The 26,378-nt window shown below is 44.2% G+C and overlaps 1 protein-coding gene across 1 annotated transcript in view; it reads right to left on the bottom strand.

The window, feature by feature from the left end:
- Positions 1 to 26,378, bottom strand: part of SEMA5B (semaphorin 5B) — a 270,689-nt gene that overhangs the window by 171,044 nt on the left and 73,267 nt on the right. The window contains exon 2 of the mRNA XM_062578940.1: positions 15,551 to 15,611. The gene's annotated coding sequence lies outside the window, so the exon portion shown is untranslated. The remainder of the gene's footprint in view (positions 1 to 15,550; positions 15,612 to 26,378) is intronic.

The following is a 26,378-nucleotide window of genomic DNA, read 5'->3' as shown; positions in this document are numbered from 1 at the left end:
GGAGAGCAACTTTCACATCTCGCAGAGCATCCTTACCGTCTCTCTCCCCAGATTTGAAGTTCTCAAGCCCCCCGCTGTAATCAAACGCAGTGCCTTGCCACGCAGTTTCCCTGCCAGACCTTTGTCTCACCGGCACATTTTTGTGATAGTGATCCAAGGACCAAGTAAAGTAGCAGGGAAGTAGGTGGGTGCAGAACAAATATGTCAGACTTAACAAAGATCCTCTCTATTTTCTAGCACATTATCATCCATGTTCATCATTTATTAAAAAGCCTTTTATTTATAAAGTCTTTAACGCCTACTTTAATAACCTGCAATGATTATTTGAATCACAAAACTTGCTGTTTATTATTTTGTGTAAATGAAGCATTGTAGCATTTAATGTAAATTATTTTTTCTCTCTGTCTTTTATCGTTGTTTTTAAAGCTGTTGTGATCGGGTGCTTTTCTCAACCTACCCTAAAAATGCAGAGCCCAGTATCTGTGGCCTATAGCCATGCTGTTCCTGGGATTTGAGCATAGCAATGAAAGAATAAAGATTATAAATCAGCCTTTCCCACACACTTGCTGCTTCTGAGGTTTCTAACTGGACTGTTCAGACCATTCTCTCTCCCCAGAGAGAGGCTCAAGCTTCCCTCATATCCAGGAGATATGAAAAGGAATTCGTTCATTATTAATGCAGTGGCTCCAAGAGGTTTTCTTTTTAATCAAAGTATAAATTCTAGGATGGAACTGATATACGTGCAAATTGAGAACATTGCACCATCAATGGGATTGCCTGGCGTGGTGGGCGAAGGCATGGTAACCGACTATAAATCACGTATGTGCCTGGGAGACTGGTCTAGAATCCCACTCAGTTCAGGCCGGAGAGAAAGATGTTTACAATTTAGCGTACAGGAGCCTTCCCAGGGACAGTATTTTGCATAGTGGGATGCCAGAAGGCCGGTAGGTGCAGCACGGCCTGGCCGCAGAGATGTCACAGTAACGTCCGTCAGAACCAAAACTAGCATATCCTCCTCTGGCGTACGCTAGTGCATTCTGCTATAAAATTATACCTCTGAATTTCCAGAGCGACTTGTGGCGGCAGGTCTCATGTCCTTCACTGAGGCCAATCTGAGATAAAATGAAAACGTGAAAATACCTGGAGTAAAATCAGAAGGAAAAATAAAACAGGAGAATTAAACACGGGCAACTGGTCCAAACCGCAAAGCTGAGAGATGTGGATCCAAAATCTGGAGCAATTCTAATCAGGGTTTTGGTTCTGGCTCATCTGTAATTAAAATGAAGTACAAATCTGCCTGAGACAGTCAACAATCATCTCAGCTGTTTTTGAGATCTGGCTTTCATTAATTTCATTAACATCTTAAATGCATTCTTACTGCTTGTTCTCATGCTGAAGAGCAAGCAAAATAACAACGCACCATGAGCCAGTTTGTCTTCGTCTTCGCAGAGAAGCAGATGCAGTATCAATCTCGGGGGCACAAAGGCCCTTCGCATGCAGAAAGGCAGTGAAGGGAGTTGTGCAAGTGTGGAAATCCTGAACAAAAAATAAATTGAAACTAGCACTTCCATCAGTGCCTCACACACTTTGGGGAGCTGCACCAGCACTGTCAGCAGGAATCAGTGTGACAATCTCAAGATACAATTTGCCATTTTTGGTTCAGAGAAACCGTCAAAAGCTCAGAAGTGCTCTCCAGCCCGCCCAGCGTCTGCGCCCTGGGACGCCGGGCTGGGGACGCTGCAGGAGGCTCACGGCCCCTCCTGCTGCTTGCACGGGGAGAAATATCAAAGAAAGACCAAGTTCCTGGAGAGTGCTAAGCACTAAAAACATGCTACGGTTAGGTGTATAATGGCATTTCTGTCTCTTTTTTTAATGCGGAAACATGAGAGTAGAGGGAAAATGGGAATGGGGACGCTGGTTCCCATCTCCGTGAGCCAGAGAGGTGGCAGCAGAGAGAGGAGGCACCTCTGTTTGGGAGCGGGAGGGAAGCCACTTTCCATCAACATAATACTGGAAGCTGCGGAAATTCTGGACAAATGTTTAATCAACTTTCACTTGACCCAAACTCTTTTGGCTGACTTCAGCTCTCACCTGGAGCGAGACAAGTTAGCAATGGAGCAAGCTAGAGGCTGCTACAACATATAGGGGCCTCGGACTCGACCGCCTGGCCTGCAGTCCCCGCTCTTTGGAAATTCCTGGAATAAATTAACTGTTCCCTTCTGTGATGATGCTGACTTGCTCTGCTCGGCACAGGCAGGTAATTTGATGCAGTGGAGATGATACTTTTCAAGACCTGTCATCATCACATTTCCAAATCCACTGGAATGTTTAATAGCAAAAAAGATCAAAGAAAAAAACAGCCTTATACAGACATCTGTCTCACAAATGAAAATTCATTTTAATTAAGCCACCTCACATACATTATAATCTCCCCATAAAACTTAATATCACCTAAAAATTCCCATCAAATGCAAATTTTGCTCAGTGATTTATTTGTGCAATTGTGAGACAGAGAGAAAGCACACAAAGCAGTGGGAGCTGCAGACTGAAGTAAACAGTGTGTTAGAATATGCAAAACAAGGGAAGAACAAAAAAAAAAAGCGCGAGAGAGAAGGAAGGGACAAACATTCTCTGGCTGGAAAGTTATTGAATGTTTAGAGCCAAAGCAGAATGAGAAGTGTGGAGAGGAATTTCTACGAGTAACCTACTGACTCTACCCGATTTCCACTCCCAGCATCTCTTCCATTTAGCTAACGGATGAAAAATCATTTCAGGGGCAGGTGGAGGATTAGATTTGTGGTTTAAAAGGTCATTGCCTAAAATCAGCACTACAGTAAGCAGAGAGGAGCTTTGCTGTTGGTCGGATTCGGCGTATCCCACACTTTGAGGAGCGCTGGCAGTGAGGTAATCCCCTAGGAATGTGTGTGCGGTTGGATGGCTGTGAAAAGAGAGCCGGTCAGCCACCAAAGCTCTGTGCTGAATATTCACGTCACACACACACAATCATTTTTCTTGTTAAGTATTGAGAAGAATGGGGACATTATAAATGCAGTATCTTTTTTGGCTACAAGTTTAGCTGCTTTAAAAAGATCCGCTCCCTCCCCTCTCCCTCCACTCCACCAGCTGTGCTCCACCTCCATCCTTAAAACGGATCTGCACATACTGAACTTTAAAAGACATAAAAAACAGAGAAAAAAATAAATCCAATAGAATAAAAGCTAAAGAGTAAGAAGTTTGAAAGATGACATAGCAAAACTAGAAGAAGCATTTTAGGGGCACTTATCTACATAAAAATGACATCTTATTGCTTGGGTTATATCCATATCCCTATCCATATCCATATCCAAGTCATATTATTCAAAGCAACTATTTACCCCTACACAGGCTGAAGAGACGTTACAACTACAGCAGATTAAGGACAGTTCTGTTCTGCTTCTTGCATGTGTAACGTACCATGCCAATTTTTGACTGGGGACTACTTCCTACTGATAACATAGGACAAATGGATACATACAGTTTGCTTTTCCACTGCCAGGCAGTGTTTGTAGTGCTGGCTGTTAAAAATATCTTTATTTGCCTGAGGCACTTAGCAGTATTTTGTTGCAAGATAGGGAAAGGTGAAGATCAGGTGTCCTGACCCAAAACTCAAGCACACCAGTAGAAAGCGTCCCATTCATTTTGGTGAGTTTTGGATCAAGCCCGAAGTGAGAACAAATGAAATATAACACTTCTAGCCTCTTTTCTGATTATTTAGTAATATGGTTAGACATATAATCTTCTCTTCAGGCCTGCTTCAGCTGCCCCTACACTGGTATTTTCCTGATGACTTCAACATGAACCGGCTCACCCCACACTTAGCTCACTCCCATGCAGTTTCCTTGCACTGGAAACAAGCAATGACTCTACTCAGAAGTCATTTCTAAATTAATGTAAGCTACAGAGAGTACAGCGAATTACATCAGTCATGTCCATCCTTTGAAAATAATCATTTTTGCTTTTTCCCAGAAAACCACACATATTTGCACTCACAAGACTGCATAAGTTTCTAGGTCAGTAAACTCTTGATTATGGATGATTAGCCTGCATGACACATTTAAATGCCAATCTTTGTTCTCTTATGGGAAACAACCAGCTCAAAACTGTAATTTTGGACCCGCTCTAGTGCCATTAGACCAGCAGTTAAAAAAAAAATAAAAAGGAAAACAGAGAAAGAGGGATGGGGGGGAGAAGTTGTCAAGCCATTTCAAAGCTTCCACTATATTTCTGGGTAAGCAAAGTCCAAAAAAGCATTCGTGCATGTGCCCAGGGAGATGAAAACTCATTAGGAACAAACTTTCTACAACCTAAGCAGCAAACGGCTCAAGCAGGAGCTCTGACCCAGGGGCCAGAATGCAAATGTTACCACCTTCAACCTCTAAACGTGCATGTAGAAACGTCCTTACAGCTGTAACCAACTTAACACAGAGGTCTAAAGCAAGATCTAGAATCAGGAAAGGTCTTGGACAGTGACTGACACTGCTTACTCCTAGCTGAGGATTGGCTCACAACATTCGCTTCTCCCTCTGAAGATACTAAACTCTCCACAGACATTAACTGACTGAGCCTGAAACTCCTGCATCTCACCAAGGCAAAGCTCTCCGCTTCACCAGCGAGAAAACTGCGATGCACTCGCTCACAAACCAGCGACTGTAAGGTGCAATTCCCTTGTCAGCTGAGGAATTTAACTGCTGTATGAGATTGTATTTGAACACTATTTCCAAGTACTTCACAACAAGATGTGAATGCCACACTTTGTACAAAGAGGACCACTTTTTCACACTGTATTAGTGAAGGTCATTAACTTGCACGAACAAAAGGTACCTTCTGGGGTTTCATCATTACCACCATGACTACAGCTAAGTTTGCTCATAGCTCAGCTTGGAGATTCGCTGCCCCCACTGGAATTTCTCCAGAGGGTCCATCACCCATGCAAGTCATCCAGGAAGCTGATTAAAAAATCTCCATATGAAATGACACTTACAGCTTCAACCTGCCCCAATTACACATGTTTGGAAGGAGACAATCAGAGGCTATGCTTAAAAAAATTACACTACTAAAAAGTTATTTTCCCTTCAAATATCTTATCAAGTTCGTTAATACCTTCTGCTGTTGGTGAAATGATCCCCCATTAACATTTCAATTTATTATTGCTGTTCCATTAATGAGACTACAAAAAATGGAAATGAGGCCTATAAATATGCTAAGAGTTAAAGTCAGGAATCGTAACCGTGTGTGCACTTTATGAGTAATGTTTCAGTACCACTAGCATTCGAAACAGAGTGGAAGGATGGCTCTGCAGTATAAGCACCAAGTTGAAAAACCAACCTCCCCTGCCAAAAAAAAAATACTGTCCCCACCTTTCCTGAAACTAAAGGATAAAATCCCAGTAGCGTCAACTCAGTCTCATCCCCTGCTGCAGTGGATGGGCGAACTCCACGAAGGTCCATGCACTGTTAAAGCGTCTTTAGGGAAGGACTTTCTCAGAGAAGGTCACTGTGACTGTTTTAAACTTCACACAGCAAATTCTGCAAGAGGAAGGATTTGCCTGGGTGTCCTTTGGTGAAAAAGCATCCCTCCGTAATGACACAGAGTTACTGCCACCACACCCGCGGTGGGGGGATTTACTTCCAGGTCCTCCAGGAAAAAGGGCGAGCTATAAATAGAGAACTGCAGCCCTGGGAGCCACATTAGGATTCATTTAAGAAACATCTTTATTGCCAGGTAACCTTTTAGACCCGCCAGGCTCCCACAACTCTTCTGCTGATCTTTTCTCCAGCTAACAGTGAATGTTCTCCAAGGGTCAAGCAAAATTCCTTTCGGAAATGGCACAACTGCGACTTGCATTTTCGATTATTACTATTTCACTTCCTATCTTCCAAACTTTCTCTGAAAAGCAGGAAAACAGTGGCTTGTTCCCCTGGGAACAAAACCACGAAATATGGTGCTTCGCTGAGCCATGAAAGGAACGTTCCCTTCAGCACAGGGATGTCATATCATGCTAGCAACGTTTTTGTTCTCTGTTTTACTTCTCTCTAGTGATTAAAAAAGATCGATCCTACCCTGTTTTCTGTGCATAGCTGAAGGCACTAGGCTTATGCTAAAGGAAATGTGTAGTCATACTTCCACTAGCACTATCAGCTTGCAAGGAACAAACTTATAATTATTACATTGATTTTATCATTTATTTTCCAGGAAGCTCAAATTTCATGACAGGAATTGGCTCTGCGCTGAGGTCCCACTCCATCAGCATGAAGAGAATTCTGCATTCCCTGCTTCTTCTAAGCATTAGCAGGAGAAATAATCTAAATTAGCCCGTTTGCAATGGCAGTACTACTAGGTTTAAAGGCACCCAGACACCTTCAGTAAGAGGAAATAAAACGAAAACATAAAACGGAAACTATTTAATGAGAACACAGACTATTTCAGTAAATCTAGTTATTTGATAAGCAGACTGCCACTGTCAGCCTTTTATCATCTGTGAAAATGCATGATGGATCTTCTTCTCTGTTTGCTTATAATTTCAAGCTTTCCCCTTCTGATCAACATTAGCATTTTTGCTCCAGTGCCTATAATGACACCAATTGCTAGCAACAAGCTCAGCTTTCACCCTTCAGGGACGGTTTAGACTCACTGACAACCCAGGCATGGCTCAGTGGCATATACATATGGCAAACAGACCGGGTGGTTCAAGGCTGTTAAATGTTCCTCCCCTTCTGAGTTTGCCTAAAGGGAAGGGAAAACGGCCCCTGCTGAGAATGTACGTACATAAAGCTGTAACAAACATTCAATTTTAGCTACCCTGGAAGAGAATTAGTCTGTGCATTCTGCACTGCCAGTTCCTACTGCAGCTGCTCAAATGAGGTGGCTTTGGAGGGTTATTAATTCCCATACCAACAGTCAGCCTCCTCCTCGTTCCTGAAACATAGGCTCCCGAGTGTGTTTCTGCCTTGCTTTCCCACATCTCTTTCAATTCTTCCATTATAAGCAGATAGAGTCACTATTTGGCTGCAAAGGACCTCAATCCAACACATGCTTACGATACTTCATCTAGCTTTATGATTCAAGTCACATTTTTTTTCTGCTGTATAAACAAAGCTTGTTCCAAAATACGAAAGAAAAGAAAGAGTCAAAAACGTACAGCAAGTTCCAGGGAAACTGCCGACCCGGCTGCTGCGTGTGTGCACCGTCCATGCTGAAGCCGTTAACGTCCACGCGAGGGAAAGACTCGGATACAGGTTTTAAACCAGGCTACTGAGGCCCGTTTCACTCGCCGTCAGAGCTGAGCTGAAAGGATTATTCCACCGCTGCCCTCCGAGAAGGCAGTGCTGCCGGACGTCGTGAATCTGAAAGCACTTCGCACAAAACATACGGCATAAGATCAAACCGTGCGTATCCTAAATCCTGCACGGCCTCTCCTTCGGCCCTGGGGCTGAGGTTTACGTCCTAAGCTTGGGGTACTCCCAGACAACCTCCAAAAACTCCACAGACTTTTGTCTCCCCTTGGAGTCAAGGCCCTGGAGTTAATGGAGTAAACCAGAAGTTATTCCATCAAAATGAGCTCTTTAACACTGCAGTTAAGATGATTAATATCAGTTGAGGGTCTAAATCTGCTGTCTTCAGATTTCAAGATACTAAAAAACGACTATTTTCATATGCTTTACCATATACACAACATGTGATTAAAGCATGGGCAGGGAGTCATCTCAGCCTACTTTATTCACCTGAAAGCAAGGCTAGGCCAGGCAGCCTGGCTCGTTCTGCGTCAGCGGGAAGAGCTCCGCGCTCCCGCAGGTCAGTTCCTCTGGACCACGGGAACGCTGCTCTGAGGAGTCACCCACTCACAGTGCTGAGCTCCTTCCCGGGCTACAGAAGAAAACTAGGTGGTTACTGACAGCTCAAATCAGCCGTAACAAAATAATTTGACAGTTATGAAAACTCCTGATCATTATTTCTTTCTCCCAGAGTTTTTGTACCAGTGTGTTCCCATTGACTTTTGCAGGGTTGTTCTGACTTATATCCATATAATCATAATATCTACTCCAAAGTCATGTTCAGCTAGACTGAACGCTGCTGAAGGCACTGAATTAAATCGTCCTAACTTCCTCAGAACAGGTGCCCAAAAGGCAAGAGTCTCAGATCATCCTTTATCTAAGGCCTTTTACTTCATTAGGTTCTGCCTTGATGAATTTGGCTCTGACGAAGCCAGTTCTCCCACCACTAGCTCTAACAGCAAGTTTGGTCTGACACCAAACGACTCTACCACAAAACAACTGAGTAATATAAATAGCTGCAAAAGCTCCTCACCACAGGATGAACTGCTGTGCATGTGGTGCAAAGGTAGATTTTATTAACACTTCTCCGCATCACCTTTAGTGAATTTTGCTGAAGAGAGATTAATAAGCTGCCCACTTCTCTTTCTAACTTCAGCAGTGTCAAAGCTGTACGCTGAGGTTTTGGGAACAGTATCTGATCTAAAGCTGCAAACAAAAGAGCTTATTTCTTCTTATCTGGTGAAGAATCCAGTAAGCCTCTTGGGCACATAGTTGAACCAGAGTAAGAACAGTAAAACCCTTCCCAGAATTGCAGGATCAGGAAGTAAGCAAGAAGTGGAGGAGGAAAAACAGTTGTTGAACAGCATGTACTCGAGGAGAGCTTTAGCCAAAGGCGAGGCATGCTGCAGGTGCCCAGCAGGCCCTCCAGCCTGCACGGGCCCAGGATACAGCATGCTCTCGTCCTTAGGACATGAAACCAGCCCGGCACTACCCCTACTTCTGGCTCAGTTAGGGCTGCACTTCCACCCTTGGGCCCCTCTCCCTTCCCCAATTGCAAAATGGTGATAACATTGGAATATTGCAGTGAATGCATACGAATAAAATGCAGTTCATGGGAGCTAAGCCTTATATAGGAGGCCACATCCTGCGTGCCTTCAGGCGGACAACACCCCGGGGAAATCAGTGGGGAATTTCCCTGCCAAAGGGTTCGAGGATGGAGCCGAAAGCTGTGGGATAAAGACCACACAAGGAAGACGAGATGACCGAGCGCTATGCCCTTCTCATAGCTCCAGAAGGACGCAAAGTAATTCCTGAGTTTACTGTTGCAAAGGAAAGTGCAGACATATTGCTCCTTTACAGGCACAGACATTTCAGCAGAGGGCATCGAGAGAAGTTTTGCCTTTGTTTTGCCCTTCATAACTAAAAGGTGCATTCTGCAAAATAAACAAAACTCCTTCTTCTTTCATTATCTCCAAACATGCTGCTTCCACCAGGAGCTAGGCTCTGCAGCAGCTATCATTTCGCTCCAATCTGGTAAAGTCTTCTCCTCCCTTCCCCCTCCTCCCCCCTTTCATACCTGGGGAATTCAGCTGCTTGCGGGAAAAAAAAAAAACTTGAAAAGAGAAAAAAGGAATAAAAAAGTTGGCTTGCATGGCCCAGAAATAAGAATTGAAAAAAATGAAACCGTATGCCTCGCCCCCAGAGGCTCTGGGACTTGGAACCGAACCAAGCCCACGAAAACAGAATATTGCTCTATATTAGCCAGAAATATATAAATAAAGGACAACTCACTCTTACACTTCGGGATATGTTTTTTAAGGAGGAAGAAATTCCCTGTGGAGTTTATTATGTGTACATGGGAAGCGTGCCTCCAAGGGAAAGGCAGCAGGGCCAGCTTTTCCCTTGGAGATTTCCTCCCCCCCGAACCCTCCGTCACCTCTTCGCTCGCTTTGCAGCTCCCGCTCCCCTCCGTTCTGCGGTAAGCGAAGCCACACAAAGGAGCACGCAGGTCATCCTGGCTTCAGCCACTCACAGCGACACAGCGTCCCCTCGCCTGTGCATAAACGAACAGTGTGTGGCCGTGGTTTCATTTGCAACTGTAAATGAAACAGGCCTACAACTGTGTTCATAATCCGCCTTAATTGAATTTCTGTGACAAAACCCAGACAAAATTATTACCCTTGAGTTAACAGTCTGCACGAAGTCGCCTGGGGTTCCTGGGAAGCTTTAAAACAAACGCAGGACAAAACTGGATGCCGTAAAGCAGTTATTTGGTGTCAGTATTTTTTTTTTCTTTTTCTGAAGGTGGGGGGGCTAAATGAAAGAACAAAGTCATTTTAATACATCGGACAGCCTCAAAATTCAACACGTGCCAAAAGAGCAACACGTGCCGCTCACACAGCAGCTCCCGGGAGGAGGCGTCGGGCTGCGGTAGCTTCGAGAAAGGGCAGTGCCATTCCCAGCTTGCTCTTCACACGTTGAGGAGGACCTGAAGCAACTGTGGTGCTTGTGCCGACGTTCACTCTCCACCAAAAGAGGCACCTCCGTTAAAAGCATCCCCTTTGAGGATTTCTTCCAACTCTGCTAGCAGTTATACAGTAAAAATAGATATTGATAAGACACAGAGCATTAATAGCAATGGCAGGCTGCGGCTAAAACGCTTACACTTATTTTTAAAACGTGAGACCACTGCTAAATGGAAGCAAGGATGCAAAAAGGGTACTGCTGAGGGGTACTCCCGCCGCTTGCGAAAGCCAGGAATTAAAGCCTTTCATATTAAGAAAAAATCAGCATTTGTTACTCTTTCAGATGATGCAACTGTTTTCACGCGGGGCTGGGCGAAGTTCGGGCGAACAGAGATGCCTGTGTGCAAGAGCGAACGTCTTGTGCCAGACGCCCGGCTCCTCGAGCACAGCCAGCCTTTTCTACCCCAAAGTTCCTCGTTTTAGTCATCACTGCCTGCATCAGCTGGCAACTCAAGCAAAGGAGCAGAGTTTTTCGGGATCAAGGCAGACCCCTGACGGCTCAGGCAGGGCTGAGGCAATGCGAAGAGGAGCGGAGAGGAGAGGAGCCCCCGGCCCGCAGAGCTCGGCGGCGCTGCGGCACGGCGGTGCCCGGACCCCGCTCGCCCGCGCGGCGGGACACTCGCAAGAGTTCCCAGGGGACGTGTCCTCCTGCTCTGTTTTTCTTCAGGCCACAAGTGAACCGGATTGAACAACACCGGGAGCAAAGTAAGAGAGAAACAAATAGGTGCATACAGCCTCCCACATACACACACCTGAACAAGGCTGGAGACCAATTTTTTTTAAAAAAAGAAAAAAAAATAAGGGAACAATTCAAATTCCAGTGCTTTGCAACTGGTGGCAAAGGAAAGAAAAGAGAACATTTGAAAGGGTGATGAAACGTTTGAAGAAAAAGCAATATATTTTTATGTAGTTGTAAAATCCATTGGCAATGACTTTTCTGGTTAATTGGTTTCATCTTATTAAACTAAAAACCTATTTGTAAAAGCCAGACATATTAAAGCATAATGCCAGTTCCTGCACCAAAAGCCAATACAGCATTTCAAAGAAGAAAATTAAGCAATGCAAACCAGTTTCTATTAGTCTAAAAGCACAGTGCTTACTAAGCAGCAGAGACATGCAATGGAAGGCTTGACTTTTCTAAAATGCACTTTGGAAACATCATATTAACTCATTTGCCCTAAGATTGCAGCGCCCTTCTGTCCTGACCCCGTGAAAACCGGTAAATATTTTGGCCCAATTACGCAGTGATTTATACATGAGTGTTCTGCTATCTCTGCCTGCACTTGTCACATCCAGTTTCTTCCCCCTTATTAGACCCTACTCTCATTCTCGTTAAATAGTCCCTCTGTCTAAGTTGCCAAAGACCTGCCAATGGGCCCCTCATCTTACAGAAGAATAAGCCCAGCTTTACCAAGGAGAAAGGGCCTCTAATGCACCATGGACACAGCACAGTGAAGCATGGTAATTTGCCTGTGTTAATGATGCTACTTCACAATGATCTGGAGAACAAAAATCTTTAATAGCTAAATGACATCCAGTCCTTCTGCAGCCTATTGAATTCAAAGACGGTGGAAGCAAAACTCCACGTCCTCTACGATATGATCTAAAAGTAGCTGCAATGTTCTTTTCTTCCAAATCCCTCATTTGAGTGGAATCATTAAAATGGGTGAGCTGGTGCTAGGAGCAGGGCAGGAAAACCAAGCCAAGTATTTCAAAATGTTTTGGCAGTTTAAAAGCAATGGATATTAGGAAAAATGATTAATAAACATGTATGTAAGTATTTTTGGAAATAATATACACATGCATGATTCCTGCCCTCCCCCCAAAATTATTCTGCACTGCAGAAGGGATTTGTGCAAGATACTATTCACTAGTAGGACTAAAGCACCTATTTTCTTCCTATTTTCTTCCAAGGCCTATTTTTTTTTCCTTTTTAAGATGAAAAGAGAAAGTCATTGTTCTGGGAAGGACAGAGAGGCAGTCTTTGCACGTGCCATTACTTATTTCTGAAGATGCTCCAATTCATCAAAGCACTGAGCTCCTGAGTGCTAAATCAATCCTGAGAAATGCTTTCAACCACAGCCCTCATCAGAAGCTTTGCATTTCTTATGGTTGGGTTCCCCAGGCTGCCTGGCTAGGCAAAGCACTGACTGCTTTGACTAGTCAAAGGCTGGTTGCTCCAAAAAGTCAGCCTTCAAATATAGCACATTAAGCTGCTCAGTGGGAGAAATTATGCTCTCATATTTGGCCAAAGAGAGCAGGCAGAACTGCACTGACTTTAATGACATTACTTTGGTGTGCACCAGAAAGAACCAAGAATATGGTGCATATTTGGTAATCCTTTAGCTGTGTTGAAAGGTTGACAAATAGACTTACACATAGATTTATGAAAAAACAGTACCGATATCGCTTACAGTATTGTTCATACTAGTCAAGAAAAGGCTTCGACAGTATTTTCCAGGGGCAGAGGGAATGATTTGTTAGAAGTTGGCCAATTGCAGTTTCACAGAAGATTTTGTAGCTGTCTGATTGGCACACTTCACATATTTCTCAGCCAAAACTTTCCTTTCTGGTACAGCTGTGCAAAACAGGAGTCGGACTTGAATTCAGTGGGGCTGCCACAAGGAGAATGAAGCTGTTTCACTGCATCACTTGTCCAGACATTCTTCAACCCATGATGTTGAGCACTTAATGAACCATCATATTAGTCTCTTACTGCATGCAATTAAGTGATAGCTTCTGCTGTAGACTGTTTGGGGCTTTTTTTTCCTTTTTTTTTTAAGGTTATTCACGATAAAGTTCTCCAGTTGATTGTCTTACTGTCTTAAAAAATTCTGTGCTTATCACAAGAAAAGCTTGGCAACACAGGTTGACTCTAAATACATGTATAATCAATCTACACTAACACTCAAGGGAAGAACTAAAATCTTCAAGACAAATACCACACACTGTTTTAAAAATTCCCCAAAATGTTGTATTCTTAAGCCTTTCTTCATACTGAAGTATGCCTGCTTCAATTTAAAAAAAACATGTTCTAAAAATCTCCCAAGATGCATGTTTCTATGCCTGACTCAACATTTCACTTGTAGAAAACATGGTTACAGTGCTGGCAATGGGGCTTTGGGACAGACATAAGGAAATCAGCATCTTGATGTCCTTTAAAAACCACCTAATTCATCGTAATTTTAAATGTTAACATTTTCTGGATGAATAATTTTGATACCTTTCATCTTGAGTTCTCTGGTCCTTGCCAAAATGAGACCATAATACTTAGCAGCTTTTTATCATGGAAGCCATAGGTGACTCTTCAGAGGCCTGATATTTGAGACCTGTTCAGGCAATCTTCCCCCGAAGTCAAAGAGTAAAGGAAGGCTTCCCAGCTGTGACCCAGCACAAGTGCTTCCCCAGCGGGGCATTCAGCCTCTCTCCCCGGGCTTGCTCTAAGCTTCTTGGCAGTATGAGAAAAGGCATGTTGCCTTCCAGAGGCTGAGCACAAACAAATCTCCATCCTTGGGGCAAAATTCAGTTCTGCAGCAGAACCGGCAGAGAAGCTGCTCCAGACACTGCACTTCCTAAACGGGCCTCGGCACGAAACCAGTAAGCTCTCACAGCTGGTAATGAACAGGCAGCCCCTCGCACATCCACTCTTGCCCCTTCCCAGCCTCCTTGTTACTGCCGACAGCCCACACCAGGTCCTGCCACCTCAGGGCAGCACCACCCATGCTTTGGGGAGGCAGAAGCAGCAGAAGCAAACACAGAGGCAGAGGACAGAGTAGGGCAGTGCACAGGCCATGGCCACCCTCTACTGAGGCCAGGGAGATGACTGTGCTTCAAGACCATGAGCCATTCAGGGAGGACATCTGAAGGAGTGGCTGGACATCATGGCTACCCCCTCTTCTGCCCTTACCTAAAGCAACTGCAAAATCATGAAAGAATAGGAATGGAAAGGCCAGAGGATCAGCCACAGCAGAGAGTTTCATCTCGTAGCGTTCCTCTTGACATCAAATTATGCATGCGAGCAGTAGTGTTCACCCACAGGGGATGTTAAAACCACCCACCCCAGCGGAGCTGATACAAGGTACTTGTCCCTTGAGTGTGGTTTCCCCTGCAGATTTTCCAAGGTAAGTGCACGGGCACAGTCATTATATCCCTTTATTATAGAACACTGTTCTAGAATATTATACGTAAATAAATAATAGGTATTTCTTTTGCTTGCCATTTGCTAGGCAGGTATAGGCTGTGCAGCTATTATGTGTAGAACTGCAGTGCCTGTCACCCTTTTCTGTTCTTCACATTCCTTTTGCCATGCATTTTCCTTGAGCTCTTTCTCTCTGGATCTCCTTGACAAAAATGGCCTCCTTTATTGATTAAATTACAAATTCCAATGGCTGGTGATTGAGTTATATGATAACACCTGCCGAAAGCCATCAACTACAATTGAAATAAAAGGAAAAATTAGCACTCTCCTTATTACAAATGGTTTGGATGTTGAGTAGCTGACTGAATTAAATGGAGATTGAACAGATCTGAGAGAACTGATTAGGAGAAACAATGTAGAATTCAGAAGAAAGCTACAAAAATTAATAGCTCACTAGTTCACCTCCAAAAAAGATGGGAACAGCTGAGGAAAAAAAGGAAATTGTATATTTTCAAGCATCTACAACTAGGAATTGTGCAAAATCTTGTCTATTGAGATGTAATAAGACTCCTCAGACCTCCAACTCTGACACCAAGCAATCAAAGGCCAACAAATACATGATCAGGGTAGCAAGCTCTCAGTCACTTTCATTCATTAAGCTTAAAGTAGGTCTTTTTAATTAGTGACAAAGCAACATATGCTTTTTGGCCTTTGTCCTGTGCTTGGGAACCAACTGCATGCCAGCTTTTGGTAATGTATCATTGCATTTTATGCACTGCTCATCTGTACTAATGAGGTATTTTTATTTTTGTCTACTTGTGGCATTTCCAGCAATACTGACAGATGTCTTGGGCTTTCCCCCGCCGATTAAACAAGCCATTATAGGAGTACTTAAACAAGGCAACATGAAGCTGATAAAGCACTGTCTAAAATTTTAGAACCATCTCATCTTCCAGTCACTTCCTTGTAAGTTCTTTGCAAAGCAGAATCTAGCAAAGATGAATTCTAGCAAAGCTCTAAAAGAGTGTAGACATAGCTGTTAAAAAGGGGTTGAAAACATAATATTATATACTTACAGCCTCTGCATTACTGAAGTGTCATATTCAAAGTCTTGCTCCAGGAAAAATCCTTAGCAACCTGTGGAAACATCAGAAAAAAGAATTTTAAGTGGATACTTCTAACTATATCTTCTCATCTCACAAGAAAGAGAATTTAATGTCAAATTTTGAGATTATTTGGGAAATAAAATTTAAAGAACATATCATTTAAATTTAACCATAGAGCTGTGTAAAAATTTTACTTAACACTCATCTGAAGTTTGCTTCAAAACTTGCTTCAACTGAAACCATTTTTCTTCGTATTTGCTTTCTGCAAAAATCCTAGCCTACAGATCCACTAGTAGCAAATGCTGGTAGAAACAATAAATATTTTAACACACTCAATCTATATTAGATATTGTGCAGCCCTGTATGAACTTTTCACAATCCTGAATGCGTCAACCTCTCAGGAGAGACAATGAATCGCTCTTGTCCCAACTTCCAAGGTGAAGATCAGCACCAATGAGAAACTGAGGCTGTGGACACACATCTCTCTTTCCACTGCAGCGTCCTGCTTGGAGAGATGACTCTCCCCATCATCTATCTTCTCGTCTCATCAGTCATCGCTGTGGGAGTTCACTGCGACCTCCATTATGTCTACAGAACTACTTACAAGAGTAGTCAGAGAGACGGAGGTTAGCAAAGATCCACTTAAACTCTTCAAGTCAATCCAGGAGCTGCAGCCAAATGAAGAGATGTCAACACAGCCTACATGACTTGCCCCAGGTCTCACAGCAAGCCTGGCAGGGCAGACGGCAGGCACGCTAGCTATAAGCCCATATCCCCACTCTTCGAAACACTGAGGATACTGATGACAAAGCAAAGCACTAAAGGAACAAATCTGCTCCAGAAACCCTTATCCAAAAGGTTCACACATGTCTTACCCCAAACCCCAACTTCTGTCACAACTTGATGAAAGTAAACAGGTAAAACTTATAATAAATTATGATAAATGCTAGATTATTTTCTAATAAATTATTCTTTAACATAGCACCCAGAGGCCTATGACCTGGCAGAACTCTTTATGCTAAGCACTGTACAGACATTCAGCATAGTCGTTTCTGTCCCCTGCAACTTGCAGGCTAGAGATCCGGGAGCTAAATGCGTAGGCAAGGAAAAGACAGAGACAGCAAAAATCGGAGGATGCCGAAGGCTGCACAAAGGCTGGTGAGCACAATTCCCACAAATCCTAAGAAATGATTCACTGTGAAAGAGAGTCGGACTCTGCTACCTGTTACGCTCGACAGACGATCTCAGTGAATCATTTATCTAGTTATTTGCATGGCTTCCAATAGAGTAATGCCTGCATATTCACAAACCAGATGGGTTTATCCTCCCTGCACTCCCGAGAAGTAGCACATGCTATCAAGCCTACATTACAGACAGGGAATGGAGGAACAAAAAAGACAAAATTTTTGTTCTAGGGAAGTTCAAATCTGATCTGACAAAAGCTTCTATCACGCCAGAGGCTCCCAAGGGTTAAGGTGCCCCTCTCAAGGACAGGATATCAGACTCCAGCCACAGGCAGCCCTCTCAGCACTGGTATTTCTTCCCTGAACACAGGCTTCTAAATAGTGTGGATCTCATAAAAGGAGAAAAAGTCATAATAATTGTAGCAACCTCTGAAAAAAGGCAAACTGTAATAACAGAGGAACCAGTCATCCTGCTTGCTGAGAGGACTGAGGCAATTGTTTTCTACAAGAAGCCTCATTCTTCACATTTCCTTAATCCAGAAAACGCTCCCACATTCCCTTCTTGCAACATTTTAAGAGTGTAACACTTACACACACCCTTACATTTCCTTCCTTTTCGTATAGGTCTTCCCCTGTGGAAGAAATCATAGGAGAGGGATGAAGATGTGAAAATTTCCCTGGCTGCCAGGGCTGAATGCCAACTTCATGAGACCCAAGGGGACCCTGGAGGTGGCAAATCACCTCACTAAAGGGCTACGTCATTACTACCAGCTGACTCTTGCTTTTTAAAATGACAACAGTGGAAATGCTTTTTCGGTGACACCCCAAGTGGCAGCTCAGCCCAACATACCAGGTTGTAAGAACATAAAATATATCTGTTAGCTCAACCCTCCAGATCAGGACTGGCTTTCCCTTCTGAAAAACAAGCCATTGGTCAGCAGAAACTCTTGGGTTCGATCAACATTTTTGGTGTGCAAACTGCCAAATTCTCTAAAAATAACAGCTCCCTTCTGGCCAGAGAATACAGGATTCCCTAAACCCACCCTTTGATCTGCAAGAAACTGAATGTTCTCCTGAAATTACCTGTCAGAAGTTTGAATTCCCTCTCAGGTTACAGCATGAAACCATTCCTATCTCTCCATTAAGGAGCCGATAGACAGATGGGGCTGTCTTCATTTTTCAGGACTCTGGATGCTCATTTCACATTAATTTTAATTGGAATGGGGTGTTCAAACCTTGTGTCTACAGACTGTGTTCAATCAAGGCCAGAAAAATCCCAAGCCTGCTCATCCCTCCATAGTGCTGTCAGCATTAAAAGAAGTGGCACAATACAAGGATCAAACTGCTCCCTCCACATGCCCCTCCAAATCCTCGCCAGTGGGAGACACGCTATCTTAGCCACACACCTTGGATTGATGCAGGGACTTCTAAAATTGAAAGACCAAACATCTTCAAGCACCACAGACTGAAAGCTCAGGAACTGCCATTGGGATGGTGGAACCACACCAGAACCACCACACGATCTGCATGCATTTTCTTTAATAATGGGTTTTATCCTCACTTCATTCCCAGTTTACAGCAGGGAGGTGTTATTGCCCTTTTGCAAAATAATAAAAGAAGAAAAAAACAGCACTGTGGATGGATTACACACCTCGCCCAAGGTCCCTGAGGACATGCACATCTGCACTGCGAACTGATCCCAAAGTGCCTCAAACCCAGTCTGCTGCCCTTCCCTCCAGCCCAGCCTAATTCTCTAAATTTCATGATGATTCAAAGCTCTATTTAAAGCCCCTACAGCTATGGGTGTGTGCATGGAATTACAGCTGAGTCAAAAGGTTTCAATTTAGCAGCTCTGCTTGGGTTTTCCTTACAGTCTTGGTAACAGGGAAACATGGACCTGGGGGTGTTTAATCTGAAACCGAAAAAAGGATGTTTTGTGTCACATCTGGGTTAAGATACAACCCCCCAAGGCACAGTAGCAATGTCAATGTCTTCCCCTTCTAAACTGATCCATCTCCTAAACAGTCCAGTGGTGGCTTCCCAGCCTAGCAGAGCTTTCCCAAACTTGCCACTTACTTACTTAAGCAAGGGCTGCTATGAAGCGGAGAAAAAGAAAAAATAGCTACAAAGATTTCTTGCAGTCTCGCAGTACGAGGGAAGCGGCCAGGCACAGCTACGCACTGCAATGAAGGGCAGCCAGGATAGCTGGCAAGGTTCAGAACACACAGCCATGGTTTACTCTTCACCCCATGCTAAGCTCTTTAGGTAAGCTTTAATATCGCAGCTGCCATTGCTTGCCCTAGATCAGATGACCAAAATGGGGTTATTCTTTGTAATCCTGCAGAGGCTGCTTATAAATCAGGGAACACTTCACCTCCGGCCACATGGCACTGACAAATAATAACGTAAATGGTTCAATGTTTTAACATAATAGGCCTTTGCTCGGGTTATGACAGGTAGAAATGAGGCCAGGATCTCTGGACCTGAGCCTTAGGTTAGCAGTGCCTCAGCCTGGGGGGATCTGGGTCGCCGCGGCCTTTTCAGCACCGCACACGTAGCCGATGGGTAACAGCAGCCTGTGGGCTGGAGACGCGAAGGCAGGAGGGGGCTGTATTGCCCCTGCCCCCTCGACTGCCCGGAGCTGTAGCACGAGCAGCTGTCTCGCAGAGCGGCACTTGCTGCGCCTGCCCCATTCCCCACCCCACCACCTCATGCACCAAACGTTCACCCTCCAGCGTTCAGGAGAGGAGAGGAGAGGAGGGCAGCGAGCCCAGAGCCCTTCCGCCCCCCCCAACAGGACCGGGTGCTGCTGGTCCGCACTGGGCGCTGGTATCCATCCTTCCCACCCGGTGCAGCGGGGAGGCCCAGGGAGCAGGAGCCCCGCGCTCAGCTCAGCTCCTGCCCTGCCCGCCCACAGCCACCTGCTCTCCCGGCACCTCACTAAGTCCTTCAGCTGATGAAGACCACAGTAACAGGACCACTGCCGCTATAATTTTGAAGTCATTAACTGCTAAGCACACGCGGGAAAGGAAAGTTTGCCTCTGTACCAGCTTTTCCACGTTTCTCGGGAATCGGAGGGATGTCCTTCCTAGAACCCGAGGTGAGAGCAGACTTGTTTTCAGCCTGCATATCTGTACGGCTCCTTAGCTACCAGCCAAAGCCGAAAGGCAGGTCTTGGCATCTCATCCCCTTCTTCAAAACTCTTGCAAAAATTTAGAGCCCGCTGACACTAACATGATGAGAAATGGGGAGTTATCTGTGCCATTCTGGGGAACATGCCAACGCCTGCATTAAAAAAAAAAACTATTAAAAACAAAACAAAGCAAAAAACAACAAAAAAACAGCCCTCCTGTTTGCTACTGATTAGGCAGCCGAATTAAAGCTGATGAAGTGATTGGATAGGATCCAAAGCTGTTTATCTGCACATAAATCACAGACACGCTTTACTCAGTACAGATTTACTGAGCTAGGGGAAGGACCTCTTATTCACAAAACTGATTATTGCAGCAATTAAACTATCAATGATGCAAACATTTTGGGGAGAAACCTGCTAGGGGCTCCTATAATTCCATTTAATATGAACTCAAACAAGTCCCCCCCCCAAAAAAAAAAAAATTAAAGGCAATTTTTAATACTTATTTTGTTCCTTCTGAAAGTATATGATGTTAGAAAAATCAAATTCTAAAGAATGAAAGACACAAATTAACTAGCTGGACCTGCCAAAGGAGATTAAAAAGAAAGGTTGATACATATTTTATGAACGCAAGGGAATAAAAAAGAAACAAGAGAGATGTACTGTCAAACCAGACATGGTGTTAATAGCTAAAGTATATGGCAATAAGAATTTCTGTTCGCATAGTTATTAATGTAAACTGGAAATTGGGAGTGGGCTGCAGTAAAAGAAAATAAATTGCACTTTTTTATTTAATCTGAAAATATGTGTCAGATAAATCCCCACTTCCAGTATTCATCCTCTGCATCTCAACCCCCCAGCAGCAAGACAAGGACTGTCATTTCAGCCATCCAGAACTTCCAGGCAAATGGGAAAAGTAACAATTTTTTATGATTAATCATGGCTAATTTATTTATACAATTTTCAGCTTATCAGAATCATTGGCCTGGAGATTATCTCCTCCTTCCCCTCCAAGTCCTGAGAAACTATTTAACATGGGAAGTGGCTAAGGGGGGCAAAGAGGGGAGAGTGTCATGCAGCCAAGCTACGTGTCCCAGCTGGAGTTTGGGATGATGTCTTGCAGCTCTGACTCTTCCAGCCAAGTTTCATACAGGAAGTGGGAACGCGCCAAGGGCGCAGTGAAATACGCTGGAGCCAATAAATAACACTTGACTCCATTAATGCACTCATGCTACGGAGACCATCACGAAACCCTTGGTCACTTTGCACTGTGTTTCCTCAGGAGGTAGCCAACAACTTGTGTGAGGGAAGGGTTCAGCAGCCAAGAGGATGCTGTGACCCAGCCTTATGGACGTCAGTGTGTCCGTGCCACATGGGAATACAGCAGCAAATCCTGTTCATATATCTGGCTCTTACGGAAACACGGGCCAGGGAAGGTCATGGTGACACCAGAGAGGTAGAGGGCAAACTGCTGTGAGGACACCCCCAGCCCCAGCAGGACAACCCACTCTTGGCCCAGGTGCTCCTCTCTGAGCCCGGGGTGGGTAAGAAGGTATCAGAGAGGAGCTGGTGTCCCCATCAGCTCACGCGGGTTTTGCCCATACAAAGCACAATCTGTCCCAGCTGTGCTGCCGAGCATCAATTTGTCACCAAATGACTGTTACAAGGGGATCTTTCTATGCCGCTGGTTTTGTCATCGGTGTTGTATTATTCCTCTTTTTCTCTCCTCCAGTTATGCTCCGTAACCACACAGTGCTGATCGCTCCTGCTCAGCAGGCCTTGTGCGCCAATTCCTCCCCGACCCCGGCATAACGGGATGGTTACTTCGTATTTAACTAACCCCCCTTAGATGATCAGGAAAAGGAAATACAAAAGCTTAGTTTAGAATTTTGTAATCATATGGTGATTACTCCAATAGCTTATTAGCAGCAGGAATAATTTCACACAGCATAGAAATGCCACCATTTTTGTGCTGGAGCAAGAGATAACTATTGAGCAAAGTAGCTGACAAATTATCTGACATATTTGTCAACTACTTTGGAGTCATCAAGATAAAGGGCTATATATAAATGCTGTATGATTTTTTTGCGTATATAAACACTTTTACTGGACTGTTGATAAAAACCTGAGATATAAAGGAACCCTTTCCCCTAGTTGAGACAAGGCAAGCTGCTAAACAGATCAGTTCAATCTCTGCCTTTCAAACAATATAAAGCAGTATAACTTTCAGGAGCAACACCTCATCTGATTTTTTTTCCAAACTGCCTATCAGGAATCAAGCAGTAAGTAAACATTTGAAAAGTGTTCCTCCGAGAGCAAAGGTTTAGATTTGAGTCACAGGATCCATTGAAAAGAAAAATTGCTTCTGTGTATTGGGACAGTGCCTTCCCTTCTGAAAACTTTATAAAAAGAATAAATGGAGATAATCTTTTTACAAGGTATAGCCCATATGGAAATTCATTATTGCTTCCCTTAAAAAAAAAAAAAAAAAAGAGAGATCGTTTGGAAAATGAGAATGGGGTCACTATTAAAAATAGCATGCTGAAGTTTTCCTAATAACTGCATCCAGTAAAAGTATGGTTAAAAAGCTTTATTGTGGTCTAAAATGCAGCTCCTCTTGATGAGAACAAGAGAGAAAAGAGGGAAGGACATAATAATCCTCTAAATCACCAAAGTATTTAATGCAGAAGTGGGGGTATATCTATACCCAGAGATTGTTGATTAAATATTTTATGGATCCATTCTTCTCCTAGCACAAAACACTCCCTAGAGTGACTTCAGCGCTGCCGCTCCCTGAAGACTGCATTAATGCGGGTTAGCCCAGCTCGGGCCCCGCGGCGGAGGCACACTTGAAAGGAATCATTGCTCCTGCTTTGCTAAAGCAAAGCGCAACCTCCAGAGAAGGTGAGTGATTTGCACAGGGTTTCACAGTGAGCCAGTGGCATAGCTGGGAGGAAGCTATGAAGCCCAGCATACGATCTGTCCACCTAAACACTGCTCCTCATTGCCTACGCTTCTACTGAGAACATCACAGAGTAAGGCACTATTTCTGTTCGTGAGCATTGCCACAGCAGCCACAACTACTAAATTAAGGCTGCCACCCAAAGCACGCACATATACACGGCCGGCCACAGAGCCGGGGCTGGGGATACTGTCCGGAGCTACCTTTTAGGGCCGGATTCTGCTTTCCCCAGGCGTGAATCCCAGGCCAAAGCACCACGCAGCCGGATGCAGCTCCCCGGGTGACCACAGCAGGCAGCTCATTTTCTGGTAACACACTGGTTAATTTAGGTGACTGGCTGGGTGAAAGGCAGAGAGGGAACTTTTTCAGTTCCTTACTTGTTTTTGTCTTTGGCTGTTCCAAGAGATTTGTTAAGGGACAGAGGATCCTTCTGGTATATAGTTGCAATTCTCATTAGTGTTGAAGATATGCGCCTGAATATGAGAAGAGGGCAAGAGGAGACAGCAGATAACTGCAAACATCTTTAGTCAAAGGAAATGCATGTTCCTCCTCCATGGAGTACAGCTGCCGCATACCATGCTGGGCACTGAAGCTCAGAGAAGTACAACTCACTGAGCAAAGGTTAACTCCTTGCATTGGTTTGAAACCAGACCCATGATACAGTGAGTAGATCAGCCCAGAAAATTTCCAACACAGATCACTTCTTTCAGTAAAAGATTGATTTGCTTATATTCACACATTTGCTCCTTTGGTTTTGCCAAAAGAAGAAATAAAGAATTAAAGAAGAGGGAGAGGTGTGAGGGAGCCAAGTGTGCCCCGCGGTCCCCACGAGCAGCCCACGTGCTGCCCGCCGGCTCGCTCCGCGCATGCCGCGAATGCCTAGCAGGGCCTGGGCTCTCACAGCGCTGGCACTGCCGGGCCAACAACCCCAGGCTAGCAGGAGCCACGCCACAAAATAAGGCACTGGCCACCCAAGGGAGGTTTAAGACCATGTTCCCAGGGCTTCCAGGATCCCTGATACGCAGTCAAGCAGCTCTACACTAAGACAAGGCTCCCCCGCATGCAGACTCCCCGCGATACAAGAGGGACCAGCCCTGAGCACAAGGAGCACGCAGCTATTGCTTTTCCTTTACGGAAAGCGGCACTCGGTCCCTCTGGCTCTGTACCTTCTTCCAGCAGAAAGTAAGGGCCCATCCTGGCTTGTCAGATGGCCAAACCTATGCTCAGTGTATCAAATGCAAATCAACAGCATTTCCGGCAATCCTGGGGCTTATCGAACACCTCTTTGCAGCTTCTTCTCTGCAAATGGCACCATCAGATCAATTCTTGTGGCCTCCTTCACGCCTCCTCGTTTTCTGAGGACTCCAGGCTGTGAGTTGCCTGCAGGATCAATACTGGAACCAGTCTATCTGACCCACATTCTCTTTGCCAGAGAGTTCAAAGGGAGATGAATCACCAGGATGGGACCAGATTCATTATTTTGGCAAATCCTGTATAGTGCTCCAGTTTTCTACAAAAAGTGATAGAAACATTTTTCTTCTATTAAAAACAAAAATTCATTTTCCATAAGGAATTTCAAAAATGCTTTGCTTTGCTCCAAATAGAAGCCTTATCTTTTCCAAAGTGGATTTTTTTCCTAGCTTCAGGCAGCACGAACTGAGTGCACACTGTAAATGGTTTACTAATACCTTCTTGTAATGTTACAGTAGAAAAAGAATACTGCAAAGTTTAGTCCTTGCAATGCTATTTACTTACTACGGGGTATATATTCTAGGACCAAACTAATCAGCTTCGATTCACTGCTCTCCTGCCCATACTGCAATCACATGCAGCTGTACTAAGTGATTGTGAAGCAGCTGTATTAGCGTAACAACAAACTCCAGCTAAAGACACCAACAACATTCCTCCAGATTTGAACTGGTATAACTACGGCCTGAATTTGACCTACAGTTATAGTTAAAATACACTTTCTCCATCTCCTAAGCAGCATCTGCAGAAGTTGCATCAGTTCCTGCATTGTAACAGAGACATTTTTTGTATCTAAATGATTACAGAAACCTACCTACTTCACATAGAGTTGGAAATACAAGATCCCAATAAAGTAAAGTGCAAAATTCCCCTCGAGTCCAATGACAGTAGAGTTAAGAGAGCACCGAGCCATTTGGAAAGCCTTGCATCTAAATTCAGTGTTTCTTTGCTTTGTCCAAAATCACAAATAGGATGTAGCAGCCTCAGAAACAGCAGCCAAGTCTTCCAGCTCCCAGATTTGTGCTTTAACTACTTGATACATCCTCTCATCACTGGAGCAGGAGGAATGACACGATCAGAGACCAAAACTACTCGCACTCAGCAATTTGAAAGCACTGTGTTTCAGCACGCCAGAGACATGTGTTGTTCTCTCACTAACTCCCCAGCCCCGAGGCCAAGTCCGAGACAAATGTCCCGGCAGTGGTCCAAGCCCCGAGTCCTGCATGGTCACCCAGGCAGGAGTTAGTGATGTGAACTCCCTCCCGGGGTCAGGCCCGCTGCTGGCTGCTCTGAATCCCTGCTGCTCTGAAGGCTTCCTTCTCTGGCATGCCTGCTTGGCCTTCTTCCTTCTGTTTTTCTCGTAAGTTTGCCCGTGCATGATTTATCTAAAAAAAATTTTAGAAAAGTTTTCTTCATTACAAAAAAATAAATAAATAAAAAAGAAGCATGCCTGCACTTGGCTGGACACAATAATGACGTTATAATGTCTTCCTGAAGGAGGGCTCTCTCCGTCTGTCAGTTCTTTCCTCTTCCTTGAGCTATGGCAAATAGTTTGCAGCCTTCACAGTCACAATCTTCTCCCCTTCCCTGCCAGCATTTCTCTAAACAGCTTAAATGATGCCTGGTCTGAGTGTCTCACCTGATATAGTCATTTCCAAGACCTTACTTTCCATCCATCAGTGCCCACGACGCAGAATCCCTACTCAGGGTAAATGTGACTTAGTTCAGTCCTTGCAAAAAACGTGTTTACTTTCTCAGAGAGGCTAATGAGGCTAATTCTGGCTTATATTACTTGATAAGCCAGAATTTCATGAACCCCAACTAAAATAAGGGCTCTAGGACATTAGGCACAATACAAATATATGGTGAAAAGTTGGTAAACATCCCCAAGACTACAGATGTATCCTGTGGGGCAGCCAGTAAATGAAGTTAAGTGAAGTTTCTGAGCCCCAGTGCAGAGGCTTAAATAGAAATTCATCTTTCTTCCATATCTCTGTTTGCAGAATCCACTATTTTCTGAGTTTCTGCCTACCCAGCAAATATCCAAAGCTAGGAGCTATTGATCTCCAGTATCAACTCAGTCACAATTTTAATTGCAATCGGCTAGTAGTCATCTTTGCTGAAAATATACTTCCTTTAGTTGCATAAAATCCATCGTAATGAAGCTATGCGGTCTACGCAAGCTACATATGTCTATCAAGTGCAGATAGATGGCAAGCTTTGACCCTAAATAAGATGAAATATGAAAACATGACAGTGTTTCTTCAGCTG

The sequence above is a fragment of the Rhea pennata genome, chromosome 6, assembly GCF_028389875.1.
Source record: "Rhea pennata isolate bPtePen1 chromosome 6, bPtePen1.pri, whole genome shotgun sequence".
NCBI lineage: Eukaryota > Metazoa > Chordata > Aves > Rheiformes > Rheidae > Rhea > Rhea pennata.
This window is presented reverse-complemented; position numbering and strand designations above follow the sequence as displayed.